We start from the raw sequence: 20,242 nt of genomic DNA on the forward strand, positions 1-20,242 counted from the left end.
CAAATGCAATTCACACCCTCTACACAATCAACCAACAAAATCACCAAGGAAATTAACCCTAGAAAAATTACAAGGCCTAGGGATTTAAAATAAATAAATTATCGCTACTATATTCTCATGTTGGTTAGTGGAAAGAAGCAATAATTTTACTATGTGTACTAGATTCACCACTTGAGTCTGTATGTTTGTTTATGAAATTAGACAAATAAAGAATGTGAAGGAGTCTAAGGATGTAGCACATTGTAGGTTAATACATTAAAAAGAGGTATCTTTCAATCTATTGCACCAAAATTAAATCTCACACCAATCTTTGTATGTCAAATGACAAGCTTTAAAAATAATTTTAGTGATAATACAAAGATCATGTTTAATTTTTGAATTCTTTTCTAGCCCAAGATGATACACAAAAGTTGTCAAATCAAATGCAAAGGACAAAATTGAAAATAGGCAAAACAAATGCAAGCATTATGGCATTATTTTGGGAAAGCAAAGTTATTGGTATGGACACACCATTGGATAGGGATAGATTCAAAATCTAATCATTCAAAAGTGATGATTTATCATTCATTTCCATGGAATTAAGCAATCTTGATCTCTTGTCCAATTCTGCCATGATAGCAGGTTCTTGCTTTTTATGTTGTTTTGTAATTGTGTTTTGTTGAGATAATGGGTGTTGCACACATTGCATAATATTGTTATATTGTATTATTTTATTTTATTATGTAATGTTGCACCTAGATGGATGTGCAACATGTAAAGACTCCCATGGGATATAGTTGATGAGTTGTATTGTAACATTGTGAGAATATTTTATGTAATTATTTAATATTGGGAAAAAGAATTAAATTTTCAATATTAAATGTGGGGTCAATGGGTTAGGTGGCGCATGGTTTATGTAATACCACTTGGTGGTTTTGTGAGACTTGCTACTAAATAAGCAACCACAAGGGTAGTTGTAGAGATAAGAGAGAGGAAGAAGGGAAAAAGGGAAAGAGTCAAGTGGGACAATGCTTGACAGGTTAGCCAAGGGAGCATTTGTGAAGGTTGGAAGCATGACATGGGATGCATGGATTCATGCTTGTTCACATGGATTTCTTGCTTGTGGCTATGTCTTTAAAGGTTTCCATGGTTGTATTGCAATGTTATTTTTGTTGAATAATACATGGTGATGGATGCTTTTGGAGGCTAGGTTTTTCCCTCAATGAGGGTTTCCCAAGGTATATATTGTGTCATATTTTGTGGATATGTTGTCTATTCTCTTGCATGTGGATTTCAATTACATATTTATTTCAAATCTATTATGGGTTATGTGGAAATTTTTATATTTTTTGTTGTAAGTTTCCTTACAAGTGGTATTATAGCTATGGTTTTATTGTTGTAACCCTAGATTGAATCCATGGGAATACGTGAGAGGATAAAATAAAAGGCAAGATATATGAGTTGTTTATTGTAGATCTAAGGATTTTGGGTTTGCTATTATGATGGAATATTGGTAGATTTTAGGCATGTGAAATTATTAGACAAAAGGATTTTTTGGATGTTTCATTTAAATGAGGGTTTTAGGGAGAGCTTACAAAAAGGACCTCTTGGGTAAAAAAAAACTTCACCATTGGATCTAGGTCGACATTTCTATAAATTTTGATATAAAATATACCCTAGTTTGGCCACATTTAGAGGAAATGAAAAAGTTTTTTAGTTTTAGCCCATGATGGCTGTCAAATTTAATCCTGTTAGAATTTTCATCATAGAAAAAAAAAATATTGAAAATGGTAAAAAGACTATCTTAGTAAAATGACCATAACTTTCTCTTTAGATATTAGATTTTAGACTTCTTATAGGGGTTGGAAAGCTAATTCAAAGTGGTACCTACATTTTTTCAGGTTTTAAGAGCTTAAAATTCAAATGTTGTTTATTTTGAGCACAAATTAAAGCATAACTTGGGCATATAGAGTTAGGTTTTGGACTTTGAGTAGTCAATGAAAAGATCTTAGAGAACTCTACCCATTAGTTCATATTTGGTGCAAGTTTGGCATGGTTTATTTGGTGATATATTAATTTGAATAGTTTATGGTATATATTGACTATGGTAGCATTGTGAGTTTATGACATTGTATGCCTGGAGATTTAAGATTTGATGTCATTGTATACTTAGTTTATATTTCAGATTGGTCTAATGATGATATGATTATCAATATTTGGTTTGGATATGTATGATGAATTTTTGGGTCTACAAGTTGTGTAGTGTTGTAAGCGGTCTATACTTATAGGTTGCATTTATAGCTTGGTTATGGGTTGTCTTTGCCCATTGATATTTCATTGTTGATGCATATTCAAATTGGTAGCTTGGATTTGGGTTGTCTATGCCCTAAGTCATATGATTTTATAATTTTTCTTCATGTATAAGGGATGAGATTTTGTTACTAGGTATAGTCATGGTGGAGGATTGTGGTTGACTATTTGATGCAGACAGATTGGACATATTGAGGGTCAGATGCTTAATTCATTAATGTGATCATGGATTTTGGCATGAAATGATTGGATATATAGGTACATCCTTGATGTTCATTGGTTTGGATTCCTAATTTGGTTATGGTGGTATATCTTCTTTGTTGAGGATCATGGTTATTTGATCTCTTTTGAGGAGCTCATGATGTGCACTTTGAATTCTTTGATGGTTTGATGCCTTGGTTGATTCTAATAGTTAGAGGATGGTTTTTTTCCATCATGATGTCATGGATAGCTTGGATACATGGTTTAGTAGGAGCTTGTGATAGTGATGAGGTGACAGTGTAGGATTAGTTCTTGGTTTTGGTTTGTATCTTCTTGTTTTGGAGATCTTTGTTTTACTTTTTATTGACACTTTGGTTGTGTGCATAGACCTAGAGGATCTTCTTGTAGGAGATGGATTTTATGATGCCATGGGTTACTTAGTACTACAGTTGAGTGGGAGGTTTTGGCATTGATATATTTATTGAGTGTTTGTAGATGTTGGAGATTTATCTTAGATCATGTTGCTGCAAAAGCATCTTTGACATTTGCATGGTGCACTTGGTTATTTTCATGGTGTGTAAAAATGGTTAGATCTTGAGGACTTGTGGGGTTCTTGGTTATCTTCATGGAGTGTGGAGATGGTTCTTCATGGTATGTGGAGATGCTTTTCTTTATGGTGTGTGGAGATGGGTGCATCTTGAGGACTAATGGGGTTGTTGGTAAAGGTGTGGTTTACACTTTCATTTAACATGTTATCCTTGGTGTTAGGATGTTTCATTTTTTATGTCATGGTATACTCTTGATAAGTGTTTAAAGTTTTGAAATTTTATATTATGTTCATATAGAGGATGTTATCTCTTTGGTTGAGATGGTTAGATCATGTTGTCATGTTTATGTCCCTTAGACCATGGTTGGAATTTTGACAATGATCTTGGTTTAGTTTCTTGGTATTGAGTACATTGATCATAAGCTAGATACTTCATGATATTGCTATGTTACATTTGGAGTTGGCATAGATTGATTGTTTATAGGTTCTCATGGATACTTAGAGATGGTAGTAATTCTGATTTCTCTTGGATTAGAGAAGTATTTGTTTTGATAGTTATTTGGTTTCAACAAAAAGTCTAAGGGGCATTCACCTGATATGGACTTGAGAGGAGATTGTTCTTAGAGGAGTCTTGTTTGGAGACTTTGATAACTTGGTCTACTCATTCCCCACTCTTGGTCTACTCATCAATTTTCTACTTGAGAGGTATAGCCCATTATTTCTCTTAGGTGCATTATGTTTATGCTTGTCTTTCATGGATATGGATCTTGAGCTATGGTACTTAATTTAGTTCTAGAGGGTTCATTTGAAAGGTGGATTAGCATTGGTTATCTCCATTTTCATATGTTTTTATGATGGTTGAGTTTGGGAGATGGTTTTATATTGGACGTATTCTTTGGATTAGGAATGGTTTATGAGTTTTATCTTCTTGTGAGAGGCTTACATCCATGATTAGTTTGGTATGATTTGGGTGTTGTTGTGGCTTCTTGCTAGGGTTTTATGAAGGAGATAATTCTTGCATAGTTTACATCTAGAGGTGTGTGTAGAAGGACATGATACATGTTACAATTTGCATGGTTTCTCTTTGGTCTTGGTCATCTTCTTGGATGTTTGGTTTTTCTTACATTGGATTTGAGATTGGTTAGAGATCATGATCACTGGTTTGTGCTTATTTATGTCATGTAAGAGATGACATGGTTATTCTTTTATCTCTTTCCTTTGTTGGTTTTGGAGAACTTGGGAGAGTGTTGGAAACTTGAACTACAAGAGTTGTTCTTGCAGGTTATTAGTTTATGTATTGTTGTGGATGTCCTTGAGACTACATGGATTCACTTCTTTGAGATGTTGTGAGTGGATTGTTTATAGATTTGACATTATATTTTGCAGTGGGAGCTTCTTGGTATATATATGTGGTAGGTATTGCTCTTGAGGCTTGTGATTGTAGGTTACAGATTGGATATGTTGATGATTTGAGATTCACTTGGTATACCTTTGGAGGTATGGATAGTTGGCTGGGTTTGGCACTTGTTGTGGGTGCTATTTCAGCTATGGATATTTTGACAACTATGGATACATATGATTACCTTTGGATCAAGTTTTTTGTGCTTTGTATTTCATTTGGTACAAGATTTTATGATCTTCTAATGTGATAGGTTGGGTAGCTTTCTCTATGGATGGCTTCTATGAATGTCCGGTGGTAGTGGCATAATAGAAGGTGACATCATTCATGTTTGAGATGCTAGATACTTTGATATTATTATAGGTACTAGGATGGACCACTTGTTTTACTTTGATCCATGATGGTGGATGTGCTGGGAGGAATTGTTTCCTTGTTCATATATGTGGCTACAGATTGACCCTGTGCATTAATGTATACAACAAGTGGGAGATTGTTGAGATAATGGGTGTTGCACACATTGTATAATATTGTTATATTGTATTATTTTATTTTATTATGTAATATAGCACCTAGATGGACATGCAACATGTAAAGACTCCCATGGGATATACTTGATGAGTTGTATTGTAACATTGTGATAATATTTCATGTAATTATTTAATATTGGAAAAAAGAATTAAATTTTTGATATTAAATGCAAGGTCAATAGGTTAGGTAGCACATGGTTTATGTAATACCACTTGGTGGTTTTGTGGGACTTGCTACTATATAAGTAGCCACAAGGGTAGTTGTAGAGATAAGAGAGAAGAAGAAAGGAAAAAGGGAAAGAGTCAAGCGGGACAAGGCTTGATAGGTTAGCCAAGGGAGCATCTGTGAAGGTTGGAAGCATGGCATGAGATGTGTGGATTCATGCTTGTTCACATGGATTTCTTGGTTGTGGCTATGTCTTTGAAGGCTTTCATGATTGTATTGCAATGGTATTTTTGCTTACTAATACATGGTGATGGATGCTTTTGGAGGCTGGGTTTTTCCCTCAATGAGGGTTTCCCAGGGTATATATTGTGTCACATTTTTGTGGGTATTTTTTCAATTCTCTTGCATGTGGATTCCAATTACATATTTATTTCAAATCTATTATGTGGAAATGGTTATATTTTTTGTTGCAGGTTTCCTTACATGTTTGTGGTCATAGAACCAATTTGCTCAAAGGCTACTTGTTATTTAGAAATAGATAGTGATTTGTGAAATTTTAAATCAAGTTAATATGAGACAACCATGTTTCCCATGATTTTCCATTATATAGAGGGATTGTAGAGAAGTTTTTATAATGATAATATTTGATTCTTTAGTATAGACTTGCATGGTTAAAATGAAAGATCACAATTAAATTTTGTACCTTTAATAATAGATCAGGATCAAATGCATGATGGGTTGTATTGTGTGAAATAATAATGACATCTCCAATATGTTGAGCTACCAATATGTCCTATCAAAAGAAAACCCTATCAATACAACAATTGCATTCTTTACAAAGTTTTAAAGAACCCAAAAAAAAAATCTCTTAAGGGTATCATGTATGATACTATAGAAAGTGTTGCAAAAATATAAATAGCTTGTCGATAAAATAAATAGACTTGCCTTAAAGGTAGCCAAGGCTACTCAAAATAAAGCTATGGTACCCTCATTGAACATAAAATCCCAAACACACATTGTAGTCTATAGTGACATCCATAGGAGCATAATTAGCATATGGTATTAAAAAAAATGTGTTGCATATAACACAAACTTTAGGATGAAAACTTGGTAGTCACTTCAGATGGCAAGCTCTTTGAAAACAGATAGAGAAACCATTCTATTGCTACAAGAGAGACATCAAATTCCAAATGCACCAAATGCATAGCAACTCTACCATATGATCAGAAAAGTAGAAAAAACAAGGATACAAGTCAAGAAATATCCTAGGAAAAGAAGGTTTCTACGCTGACAATTCTAATCATTAGACAAGAGATTTCTTAATCTTTACCTACACATTTTTTTTGTTAAGAGGTCTCTAAATACCCTCTATTCAACGTGACATCTTGACAGGTTGTCTATGTAGTAGTCATTAGCTGATACATTCTCCAAAAGCACGACAAGCATCCAAAATACATCCTCCTCAGTTTTCATGACAAGTAGTAAAAATACAACAACATAATTCAAGCCTCTTTTGAGGAAAAATGTTTCTCCCTTAAGTATATCTTGAAGACAATATTTATAGTACTTTCATTATTTAAATATATTTGGAAAAATTTCAGGTTGTTGGAAACAGTTCCTGTTAGCATTTCCATAAAAGAATAAGTATTAAATTAAAAAAAAAATACTAGCCACACTTGACAATAACCAATGTGAGAGTCAGGAAAAGAGTATCCACAAGCACCCTGTATAATGTTGCATGTCCATCTGAACTATCTAGCCAGGGATGTGAAGGGAAAGTACATGGGAGATCCTGCAAAAAATATAGAAATAAATACTTTGCATTGAAAATCTGATAAATCTTTTCATAAATGTAAAGATGGTATATTTGTGGACATCCATTTAGTTATCAAAGCCCCTTCACTTGCTTTTATTTAGAGCTAGACCCCTCTTATTGGCTTCTTTCATTTTAAACAAGTTGCAAATGCATCTTTATTTTTAACCTTTTTTCTAAAGGCATACATCTCATGCTATAGTAAATGGTATAATAAATTATTGAAGCATGCAACAAAAGATCTCTTGGTAGCTATAGCAGTGCCCTCCGATAACACACAGGTAGAAAAAATATATCAGAGAATAAGTACAAGCTAAATATCTCCTCAACATAGATCCACCCTGACTAGCATGTAAACGAAAGCCAACTACGATCTTGATACAGTTGACGATTTCTAACCTTCAAGTTAGAGGCATTTCAATTAAAAGTTGTGTGCTACCTACATCTACATAGAAAAGCCAGATATCTTAACAAAGCATTCAGAATATCCATATTAATTTGCCTCATCATTCATGTGTCTACAACTATTTCTTCTTCTAAAAGAATGCAAAAAATGATTGTAGCAAATTCTAATAGAATATAGTACCAAAACAATTATGCATACAACAACCAAACAATGACAAAAGACATGCACTATTTAACCCTTCTAACATCAGTCATGTTTAGAAACAACTTTGATAGATGACAAGCCAATCAACAAATTAAAATTAGAGGAGTTTTTGTTGCATCTCTACTTGCTAAACATTATGACCATCTTTTATTTAAAAAAAAATGGTCGCATGACTCAATACTTAAGGTCTAATATGCAAGATAAGGTCTCTAAAAAATAATACCAGTGTCGAGTTCTGGCAGGTAACTGGAATAGCCAAATATGCAACTAATAGGACTAAATTTAGTTTTGCATTGGTTTGAGTTGGAATCATTTACATATACCTAAATTAGGTTTTAAATGTATGATTAGCAATTATTTGCTAAATATATGTTTTGTGATAGTATGACACATGTTTACTCAACAATTTAAATCCTAACACCGTGTAGTCATTTGGAGAAACCATTACTATATGCATTTGGCCATCAGTTTAAATCTAGTATTATGAAGCTCTAGGAGATATGAATTGGGCTAAATTGAGGAGGATGTGTTTTGGATGCTTGTCATGCTTTTGGAGAATGTATTAATCAATGACTGCTACACAAACAACCTATCAGGATATCACATTGAACAAAGGGTATTTAGGGACCTCTTGGAATAAAAAACTACCTAGGTAAAGATTAAGAACTCTCTTGTATAATGATTGGAATTGTTAGTGTAGAAACCTTCTTTTTCTAGGATATTTTTTGACCCATATCCTTGTTTTTTTCTACTTTTCTCATCATATGGTAGTGTTTCTTCAAAATTTGGAGCATTTGGAATTTGATGTCTCTCTTGTAGCAACATAATGGTTTGTCTATCTATTTGCGAAGAGCTTGCCATGTGAAGTGGGTATTTAGTTTTCAATTTAAAGTTTGTGTTGTGTGCAAAACATTTTGTTTATACTATATAAGCCCTTCACATGTCTTATAATTATGCTCTTGTGGATGTCACTATAGACTATAATGTGTGTTTGGGATGTTTTGTTCAATGAGAATGCTAAGGTTTTATTTCAAGTAGCCTTAACTACCTTCAAGGAAAGTCTATTTATTTTATTGACAAGCTATTTATATTTTTACAACACTTTTTGTAGTATCATACATGATACCCTTACATGATTTTTTTGTTGGGTTCTTTTAAAGCTTTGTAAAGAATGGAATTGTTATATTTATAGGGTTTTCTTTTGACTCAATATATTTCTTCTTATGCCAACAAATGAGGGAGGATGACATATTAATGACTCAATAAATTGGAGATGTCATTAGTATTTTTCATGATACAACCCATCATGCATTTGATCCTCATGCATTATTAAAGGTACACAATTTAATCATGATCTTTCATTTTAACCATGCAAGTCTATACTAAAGAATCAAAGATTATCATTAGAAACACTTCTTTGCAATCCCTCTGTATAATGGAAATCATGTGTAACATGGTTGTCTCATATTAACTTGATTTAAAATTTCACAAATCACTATGTATTTCTGAATAACAGGTAGCCTTTGAGAAAATTGGCTCTATGACCACAAAGACAATTGCAAAAAATGTAAAAAGCAAGAACTTGTTGTCATGGCAGAATTGGATGAGAGATCAAGATGACTCAATTCTATGGAAAATTAATGATAAATCATCACTTTTGAATGATTGGATTGTGAATCTGTCCCTATTCAATGGTGTCTATACGACTAACTTTTCTTTCCCAAGACAATGTGATAATGCTTACATTTTTTTTGGTACACTTGATATGAAGGAAAAATATCAAAATTTAATTATTTGTTCAATTTCCTTGAATTGTGACTCAACTATAAGAAAATACCCTTTCTGTAAATGTTTTTACAAACTGATTTTCTGTAGACAATACAACTAGTCTTAAATTTTCCTTGTATAATTCCTTGCATTGATCTTTCAGCAAATAAAATTCAATTATATGTTTTTGTAACTGAAACCATTTCATATGCAAATATTTTTTAGGATTTTGAGCTCACAGGCAGAGAAGTTCATAGTTACATGATAATGATCTAAAGAAGTTACTACTACTACAAAAAAAACTCTATTTAGTGCTGGATCTAGATCACACATTGCTCAATTCTACTCATTTTTTTGAAGTTCCCCATGAAGAGGCGACATATGTCACCTCAACTTACTTAAAGGGCAATGAAATGCTGAATCGGGTGAGCTAGTCAGTCAGTTACCTAGATAATTTTTTAAATATCATTTTAGTCTTTAAAATTATTTCCTCTACAATTGTAAGGACTCGTGCTTTAGTTACCTATTCCTTTTCCTTGATTGCACCTTTCCATGTTTGTTAACAACTTTAATTACCTTTGCTATTTGGGTGAGTGCACCAAGATGGTGTACAAAATGGGGGGTATAAGTGGACACCATTTTTCTAAAATTAGGTAAACCTAAACTTGGATGAGACATTTGAGGGTCATTCGCTAAAAATGACAAGATGTATAAAACATATTAATTGTAGTACCCTAAATCTACTTTCTAAACTACTAGAGTTTTTACAAAATGGATAAGATTAGGTGGTTCAAACCATGTGCACACGAAAAATAGTCTTTGATTTATTTAGAAAACATAACATAGTTATTTTTGTGTGTAGCACAAAAGGCGAAGTTATATTTAGTATCTTGTATGTCCCTTTGGTAGGATGATAGTTAAGAGTCATATCTATAAGTTGTGTATTTTTTTGTAATTTTATGATGAGTATTTTTTTTCTTATGAATTATTGAACTGACGACATCTTGAAATTTTGGTACATGATTATGTGCTGAGCATAACTTGCAGCAAAATAATTGAAAATGAAAACATAAAAAAAAAAAAAGTCTATAGAATCAAGTGTAGAACAATAATATATAATTTATTTTGAATTTGGTTAAGTATATAAAAATTTATTAAAAAAATGGTAGACATATGTCTCTGAGGAATGTTAAGGCATTGGTAAAAGTAATTAAAGTTTGCATTGTTAATATTGTCCAAAAATAGGAAAAATTATATGGTTATAAAGCTAAGAAGATGTGTGATATTATGGTAGTAGTTTTAGAGATACCTAGTTCATCATTAGAAAACTTGATGAAGGTAAAGATGGGAATTCATCTTAGAAGATGAAAAAACATCTAAAGGAAAGCAGCTGGAGGGAAAATAGTCTCCCAAGCCTTTGGGTATGTTTCCCTATGCTATCACCAAGCCATAACCCAACTAGATTTCTAGGATTCAAATAACCCGATCGGGTTATTAAATGAAAAAGTGCATTGAAAACCTAATCGGGTTATTGAAAATTCGGTTTGGGTTTTCAAGAACTAAAAGTAGGCTTTACTCTAAAGGCCATAACTTTCACATATGGAGTCCAATTGACTTTGTTCAAAATGCATTGGGAAAGGATATTGAAGAGATCTACAACATGATGTAGATAAATCAATCATATGTAATCAAAATTGTAATTTGAAATCAATTTTAATTAAGCATAATCTAGGAAAAGGTAGCATTATTTTCCAAATGCAAAATCAATAGGTAAACACAAAATGCTAACATAGTGTTCATTGTATCTCCCTCAAAAAACATACACATAAATCACTCACTAACTAAATAAATCCTAAAAAATATCTTTTAATTTTCCTAACCTCTCTCTCTCTCTCTCTCTCTCTCTCTCACATCTCGTCTCCTCTCCCTCGTCCTCTCACTCTCTCTCTCTCTTCTCTCTCCGTCGGTCTCTCTCTCTCTCTAACTTGTTACCCATAAGCACTATCTCTCACCGAGTAATCCATAAGCCACCTCTCTCTCACTAACCCTAAGCTCTCCCTCTTCCCCCCATCTCTCTCAATATTATCACCTCCATCTCTCTCTCTCTATGCTATCCCATTCTCTCATCTCATCTCTCTCTCTCTCTCTCTCTCTCTCTGCCTCTGCTCTCTCTCTCTCTCTCTCTCTCACTCTCTCTCTATCCCCTAATCTCTCTCTCCATCTTATCCCCCCTCTCTCTCTATCTCATCCCCCCTCCTTCTCTGTCTCTCTCCATCATATCCCCAAATCTCTCTCTCTCTCTCTCTCTCGTCTTCTCTCTCTCTCTCTCGTCGTCCCTCTCATCCATCACTTCATCTCACTCTCACTCTCACTCTCTTTTATCCTATCCCCTACTCTCTCTCTCTCTCTCTCTCTCTCTCTCTCTCTCTCTCTCTCTCTCTCTCTCTCTCTCTCTCTCTCTCTCTCTATCCATCACTTCATCTCACTCTCACTCTCTTTTATCCTATCCCCTACTCTCTCTCTCTCTCTCTCTCCTCTCTCTCTCTCTCTCTCTCTCTCTCTCTCTCTCTCTCTTCTCTCTCTCTCTCTCTCTCTCCTCATCTCATCTCTCTCTCTCTTCTTCACCTCACCTCCCTCTCCTCACTTCATCTTGCCACTCACTCCATCTCACTCTCACTTATCCTATCCTATCCTATCCCCCCCCCCCCCCCCCCCTCTCTCTCTCTCTCTCCTCTCTCTCTCTCTCTCTCTCTCTCTCTCTCTCCCCATCAATTCATCTCTCTCCCCCCCCCCTCTCCTATATCCCTCTCTCCATCACTTTATCTCTCTCTCACTCTCTCCATCTCTTTCTCACTCTCTCTTATCCTATCCCCTCTCCCTCTTCCTATCCCCTATTCTCTATATCTCTCTATCTCTATCTATGTGAAGTTCCCATTTCAAAGATTAGAGGTTAGGGGGAGATAGAGGGGGGTTAAGGATTATGGGTCAGAGAGAGAGGGTGAGGGAGAAGGAGAGAGAGTAGGGGATAGGAAGAAAGAGAGGGGATAAGATAATAGAGAGTGAGAGGGAGATAGAGAGAGCAAGAGATAGTAGGATAGGATGGAAAGAGTGAGAAATATGGATAAAATGGGTTAGGATGGAGAGAGGGGGGCCAATAATATTGAGAGAGAGGGGGGGATAGGAAGAGACAAAGAGGGGATAGGATAAGAGAGAGTGAGAGAGAGACATGGGGATAGGATGGAGAAAGTGAGAAATATGGAGAGGGGGGGGAATAAGATGGAGATAGAGAGGGGATATTATAGAGAGAGTAAGAGAGACAAGGGAATGTGTGTATATATATGTGTGTGTGTGTGTGTGTGTGTGTGTGTGAGAGAGAGAGAGAGAGAGAGAGAGAGAGAGAGAGAGAGAGGTTAGGAGTTGGTGTGAGAATGAGAGAAGCTAAGAGTTAGTAAGAGAGAGATTAGGGGTTAGTGAGTGAATGTGTGAGTGATTTGTGTATAGAGGGAGCGAGAGAGATGATAAAAACTATCATAATACTCTTACCTACCTATTCACTCCATGTTTGGAAAATAATGACTACTTATTTTAGACCATGATTGATTATCATGGATGGCAAAGAAAATATTGATTTCCTACTATCATTTGAGCTGCACAATGTTGTAGATCTCTTCAATATCGTTCTAACTCATTTCAAATGGAGTTAATTAGAGTTCAGATGTGAAATTTATAGCTTCCAGAGTGGAGCTTATTTTTATTTCTTCATAACTTGATTAGGTTTTGAATAACCCAATCAAGTTTTGCATCACCCGATTGGGTTTTGAATAGATTTTTCATCCTAGAAACCTAATCGGGTTTTGTTTTTTTATGTATTTTTTCTAGGTTTGGTAACCAAGCCTAGCTACTTTTTGAGATTTCATATAGCCCAATCGAGTTATTGAAATTTTTTCTTTTTTTGGGGTGTCCACTTTTTTGTACACCATTTTGGTGCACCTACCCATTTGTTATTGTTGTTTATTATTAGTCTATTCACTACTTATTTTCACTTGATTTTTGACTTAAGATTACTTCCTTAGACTTATTTATTCTTATTCATTACTACATGACTTGCAATTATTTTCCTTCATGATAAGAGTTTCTTATTGAGGTGGTGCTATGACAATGTTTTCAGTCCACTATTGTAAGTTAAATGGATATGATTTGATGTCATTTTCTTATTGAATGTTAATTTTTTCTATTTCAATGAGTGCTTATGCTGATTGGTTTCATTTGGATATTTGATTATTGAAGAAATTAATATCAGTGGATTATTATCCTTCTTTTTCTTCTATGCTTTATCTCTGTCCAACATATTGATTAGAGATTTTATGTCCAAGGGCTTCGAATATTGAGAAAGAAAATATTTTAAGGTTAAGCGATTAGAAGAGAAACAAAAATATTTCTTCCTTTTTGTTGTTTGGAGAATGGAGATAGAAAGTGGAATAGAAATTGATTCCTTCAGCAAGAAAATTAGAGTATAGATGACAAAGTTCCTCTATTTCTTGCAGAAAATTCTAGTAAACTCATCACTTACAAAGGTAAGATATCATCTTTTATTCTAAAATCTATATTTCTTGTCAATTTTCATGCCTCAAGATTCATGGGTTTTCTAACGAATTAGTCCTATTGTTATTCTTTCTTTGGATTGTTCAATTGTAGTAGCATGGAGGGATAATGAGCTATTAGTAATACAAGATGTTTAGGGTGAAACTTTTTTAACGGTACCTAATATTATTATTAGGCTAATGATGATTTAACCAAGGTTTTTAATCTTGTCTTGGAAAAGCTTACATTTCCTGAACCTTTTTTTTAATTTTGTCTTTTAATGAACCCTATTTACATCTTCTAACCGTGTTGAATAGCATTCAAGATTTTCTTCATATCGAGTGTAAATATGATAATATTTTCTTTTCTTGATTATATTTTCTATTCTACCACATATAGTTCAAATGTCTTCAAAAAATAATAATTAAGCCAAAGGTTTAATAGATGTTATACAACACATTCACGTCTTGGATGTTGTAATGGGTTTGGACTTTTCTAACAATGGAATTACCGGGACAAGAAATTTGGCTACATTGTCATTCTTGGATTTGAAGCATGTTGGATTGATTGTTTTGGTAGTCTTTTGTTTTTTCCTAAGAAAAATTTCCTCCCAAAAAATAGTCTCTTAGGTCATGGAAGGAATTGGCACAATTCAACGTGTCCTCTATACATCCACCGTGTGTGGCTTTTTCATGCTCTTGACATTGGTATTATTATGGTGATTACATTTTGTTATTACAAGTGACTCTATTTTTGCAATGCACGCAAACTAGTCTCAATTTTTGTTTTTTTGGAAAAAGTTGACGAATGACTGAATACATATATTAATAAAAACTAGTTCAAGTGCTCAACTGGGAAAGAACTAGAAAGAAAACCCAGTGTTGTCGCAATATGTACAAATATCAAAAATTGTTATTTACAAATAATATTGATGATCATAATTTGACTTACAAAATGAGGAGATATCCCCACCAAAATTCAAAATTTAATGAATTTTTACAATTTTACCAACATATCCATTAGAAGACATGAAAGTCTAAGCCCAACCAAAAATACAAAATACAAATTGTTTATAGTCATGCCTCATGACATAAAATTAATCACAAAAGGTAGAAGAAATTTAGAACTATCATTCCTCCATATCCTTGCACGAGATGGCAACAACAAAAATCAAGGCCATACTAGTTTGCATAGAATAGTCCCACCCAACAACATCTCGAAACAACAACTTCATCATCTCTTTCAAAATTTGAGTTCCAACCAGATTAGATGTAGACCAAAATAGCATAAGCATCCAAAAGATCAAAATGATTCCTATTCGATTAGAATTGAGCCATCCCTTGTTGACAAATCACCCTTGCCAATGGATTGTCAATATGCATATATTAATGTGTTGGCAACCTAAAGCCCTCGATGACATGAGAGTTGGACTTGCCATATAGTTGCTAATGTCCTCCTCATGGTCTTGTGTTATTAATTCATCAATAGCCTAAGCTTTGGATTTTAATTCAGCAACAATCTATGGTGTTAAAAATGTTCTATAACACCATATATAATAATTAGCTTGGCCAAAACTCCCATCTCCTAGAGCTTTGGAGAATGATGCCAAGAAGTTTATAAATTCTATGTGGCCTCTGTCATGAATAAAACTGTGAACACCTACAAAAGGCACCTCACCCCTTGCAATATCATACTGGTGCAAAGCTCCCCTTATAGCTTCCATCCCAAGCAAGCCGCCAAGCCCAATTTTATCTGCGATGAACTCCACAATACCGTAATCTTGAAGAAGGTCATAGGTAAAAGTAATGAAAAAAGATATAATGTGAGTCGGTAGGATGACCCTCGGGTGAGGAGAACACAAAATAGTAGGGTCTAGAGTATCCTTAAAGCATCACAAGCATGTATCACATTTTATTTACAAACTTCTTTTAATTCTCTGTCCAAGATGCAACCAAGTCATGGATGTTAACGACCTTGCCCCATAAAAAACCACTTTGAACAAATTGCATCCAAACTCTGAGAATTCCATTACCCACAAAATATAAGATCTTCCAATAGAATGAAACTAGAGCCACATATTTTATAACTTGCCTCACACAAGTGACAAATAATTATACTAATTTAATTTTCCATCACCACCTGCTAAGTACCAGTATCAATGCGATAAAAAATTCATTCATGTGCCATGAATAGATCACATGGAAGAATTTTAATTACACATAATGTACTTCAAATGCCAAGTTACAATCAACTAATGATCCATATCATCTGTAATATCAATTTTGTACTTTCCTTGAAGAATAAAGGTTGCTACAATAAAAGTTGCCAAAACTACACAATAATGAACTAAAAACATCTCGAATAATCAACTTTACTCCTTGAATTTCCTCATTTTCAAAACCAAATTATTATAACCACTAACATTCCACTTGCGTGGCTATCATAACATAAAAATCAGGAAAAACCTTCTACTCATGTAAAGTTTTCTCTTGATCAATTAAACTAAATAAATTGGGGAAGCTGTAAGATACAAAGTTTGTAATCCTCATCTCACCAGTCTGTAAATTTCAGCCTAAATTTGACAAACTATCTACAACTTGATTTCCCTCTTTGAGGGTATGAGAAAAGGAAACCATTTTAAATTTGTCAATTATTTCCCAAGCTTTCTCCAATATATAACCAAACTTTTAGTTCTCTATTTTTTTCTTTAAGCATGAGTTGATGACTAGTGTTGAATCTCCCTTGATATGAATATTGTCTATTTTTAAATGAAGTGCCAATTCTAATCCAAGTAAAAGTGCCATGGCTTCTGCTTTATTGTTTGTACTCATCGGTATTTTTTGAGCCAACATACCTACCACTTGTCCATTATGATTTCTGATACACACTCCAACCCCCCATTCTCCAGGATTTCCTCTTGAAAAACCATCAAAGTTTAGCTTGCAAGCTCTGATTGTAGGGGTAATCCATCTCACATCCTATCTATTAACTTTTCCACTAGGACCTAAAGTAGTGAATTGATAACATGGAGAGGGTAGATTTGTTCATCTATTAGCTAGCACAATATCCCAGCCTATAACAATAAGATGCTCAGAAATTCTTTTGATATATGGTACCACTACTTCCCTCATTGCAACTTCTAATATTGAGAAGACACTTTCTAAAGTCAAAGGTTGATTCCTAAAAATTCTTTTATTCATCTACCACCACATTGCCCAAATAACAATTGCTGGAATGCACTTCCAAATGCATGAATAATAAGAATGATTTACTACACTTGGCCAATGTTGGAACATGTCCCATAATGTATTCGGAAGAGGCATCATGAGATTTAGTTTTTGGAGAATGAAGACCCAACATTGATGTACTACTTTACATTGAATGAAGAGACGATCAACATTCTCCTCTTTCTCCATACATAAGACACATTCTATATTATGTACTATGTTCAATTTTGACAACTTCTCCCTATCAAGATTCTCTTTTTTAGAGCTAACCAAGCAAAGCATCCTGCCTTTGGTAAAACTACTAGATTCTAACAGAATTTAAATGCCTGGAATGACTTGTTATCGATTTCTAGGCTCTTAGCAGCTACATAACCCAACTTTACCGAATATTTTCCCTCTTGATGTGGGGCCCAAATCAACACATATGGATGATTTGACACTAAAACAGTTCTTGAGTTGCATATACTTACAAATTCTTTTTAAATTTGATCAGGGATTGGTAAACTCTTTGGATTCAAGATCCAAGTGACTCTACCTGAAACTAGATCAACAAAATAAAAATAATCTGGCACATGAGAACCCCATTTAGCACAAAAAATATCACTCCAAATATCAAACGATTGAGTTTTTCATAGCGTAGGAAGGCCATTCCATGAATCTTGCCAAAAAAGTGTCTTGATTCCATTATTAATTTTCCAAGACAAATATCTAGCAACTAAGTCTTAAGAGTCCACCAAAAAATTCCAAATTGCTGACCCTTTAGGAAGATGTTCCATAGTGAAGATTCTAGAAGGGTCATTAGAATCTAAATATTTTCTTTGCAAGATCCTACACCATTTTGCTTCTGCTTTCTCATACATAGACCAAACTAACTTGCCTCCAAAAGCAAGATTCCTTAGAGTTAGATTGGTTAGATTAATCCCATCTTCATATTTCTCAAAAGACATTTCCTTTAATGAAATTAGTGGGATCTTTCTATTTCTTGATATATTTTCTATCAATAAGAAATCCCAAATAATACCTTCAATCTTGTTAATGATAAATATAGGTGTAGATAATATAGAGAAATAATAATTGTGAATAGCTGATAGAACAGACTTAATCAAGACAATTTTTCTAGATAATGAAAGCCATCTTACCTTCCAAGCCATTGTTCTAGGTTTAATTCTATCAGCTAAATCTTTCCAATGAGAAGCTTTGTGACTACCCATAAAAAAATGGAACACGCAAATATGTAGATGACAATTTATCCTCCTCAAAATCTAGGATCTTTCTAATATTTTGTGCAATAACTAGAGTTGTATAAAACAAAAAGATTTTTGATTTTTCCATGCTAATCTTCTAACTTGAAAGTAATGAATATTGATCCAATATATACTTAATATGCTTAGCTTCCTTTACATTAGCTAACCCAAACAATAGAGTGTCATCTGCAAATAACGAATGAGTATCTACTAAATCTTTACCTCCAAACTAAATGCCTTTCCAAAGCTCCAACTGTTGAGATTGAATTATAGCCCTGCTAAAAGCTTTTGCCATCAAAATGAATAGAGCAGGTGATAATGGATTGCCTTGTTTAATGCCTTGAGAAGACTCGAAGTAACCCTCTGGGGAGCCATTAATAAGGACTAAAAATTTAGCCCTCTAAATACAAGCTTTAATCCATTTACACCAAGCTTTGTTGAAATTAAATTTCTCCAAAACTTTCAAAATAAAGGACCAATTAATTCTATCATAGGCCTTCATCATATCAAGTTTAATAAAAAAAGAAGGAATTTGGTTTTCTTTAATGTAGTGTAGAGTTTCATGAGCCACAATTGCGCCTTCCAATGTCTCTTTACCTGGCACAAAACCACCCTATTCTAAAGAAATGATATTAGGAAAAATAGCTTGAAGTCATGAATATATGACCTTGGCGAATATTTTGTAAATAGTATTACACAAAGAAATTGGTCTAAAATTAGCAAAGGTATGGGGATCCCTAGACTTAGGAATGACAAAAATATTTGTAGAATTAAAATTCCCTAGCATGATACCCTTGCGTCTGGAAGATTCTAAAGCCATAAGTAAATTCCAACCTAGAACATCCCGACATTTCTGAAAGAAAAGAGCAGTAAATCCATCAAGACCAAGTCCTTTATCTAGGGGGAGGGATTGGACTACTGTCCAAATTTTGTCCAAAGAAAAAGGTTTCATAAGTTCAACATTATCTTGATTTGAAATGATACTTGGAACCACCTCTAAGAATGAGCTAAGATGGTGTTCATTAGTATCCATTTTTACTAATGGATCAAGGAACTCTTTAAAGAATCTAACCCCTTCCATTTTAATACTCTCTTCATCTAATAATAATTTACCTGATAGTTGTTCCATGATTGAGAAAATGGATTTACTTGCCTTCTTTTGACTTGCTACAACATGAAAGAATTTCGTGTTATGATCACCATCACTAAGCCATAATTCCCTAGATTTTTGCTTCCAATATTCTTCCTCTCTATTACACAAATCCACCCATTGAGACTATTTTTCTTTTTGTCGAGAAAATGAATTTGAATTCAAACCAAGATTGATGATTTCTTCATTGATCTCTTGTAGTTCCTTCTAGACTTTATTTTTCTCCTCAGAAATGTTTTTAAACACCTGTTTGTTCTAGATTCTGATTTTGTCTTAAGATATTGAAGTTTCTTATAGAAACAAAACATACTTATATTTCCTTTTTCCTATGGGGAATTGATCCACCATTGTCTAATTAAGGGAAAAAAATGTAGATGTCTTAGCCACATTCTTTCAAATTTAAATGAGGATTTTTGATGTGGGAGTGCCTGAGCCACTTTGTTTTCTAAGATTAATGATACTAGAAAATGACCAGAGCCTGGAAAAGATAGAATTTCTACCAAAAATAGAATAGAAGTTACTTTCCATGCTTGAGATACTATAAATCTGTCAATTTTTTCAACAACTTGTAGGAGACCATCTCTTCTATTATGCCAAGTGAAGCATCCATTAGACGTACCAATCTCAAAATTTTCATTAACATTGATAAAGTTGTCAAATTCTTCCATAACTTTCATAGATGGAAAGGTACCTCTCTGTTTCTCCTTATTATTTTTGATTG

The 20,242-nt window shown here is 33.9% G+C and overlaps 2 pseudogenes; one reads left to right on the forward strand and one right to left on the reverse strand.

The window, feature by feature from the left end:
* Positions 1-535: 535 nt before the first annotated feature.
* On the reverse strand, positions 536-7,602 carry LOC149577237 (uncharacterized; annotated as a pseudogene).
* A 119-nt stretch (positions 7,603-7,721) lies between these two features.
* On the forward strand, positions 7,722-9,193 carry LOC149577238 (uncharacterized; annotated as a pseudogene).
* The last annotated feature ends 11,049 nt before the right edge of the window (positions 9,194-20,242 follow it).

The sequence above is a fragment of the Cupressus sempervirens genome, chromosome 1, assembly GCF_028749045.1.
Source record: "Cupressus sempervirens isolate cs-2001-9-10 chromosome 1, ASM2874904v1, whole genome shotgun sequence".
In the NCBI taxonomy this organism is placed as follows: domain Eukaryota; kingdom Viridiplantae; phylum Streptophyta; class Pinopsida; order Cupressales; family Cupressaceae; genus Cupressus; species Cupressus sempervirens.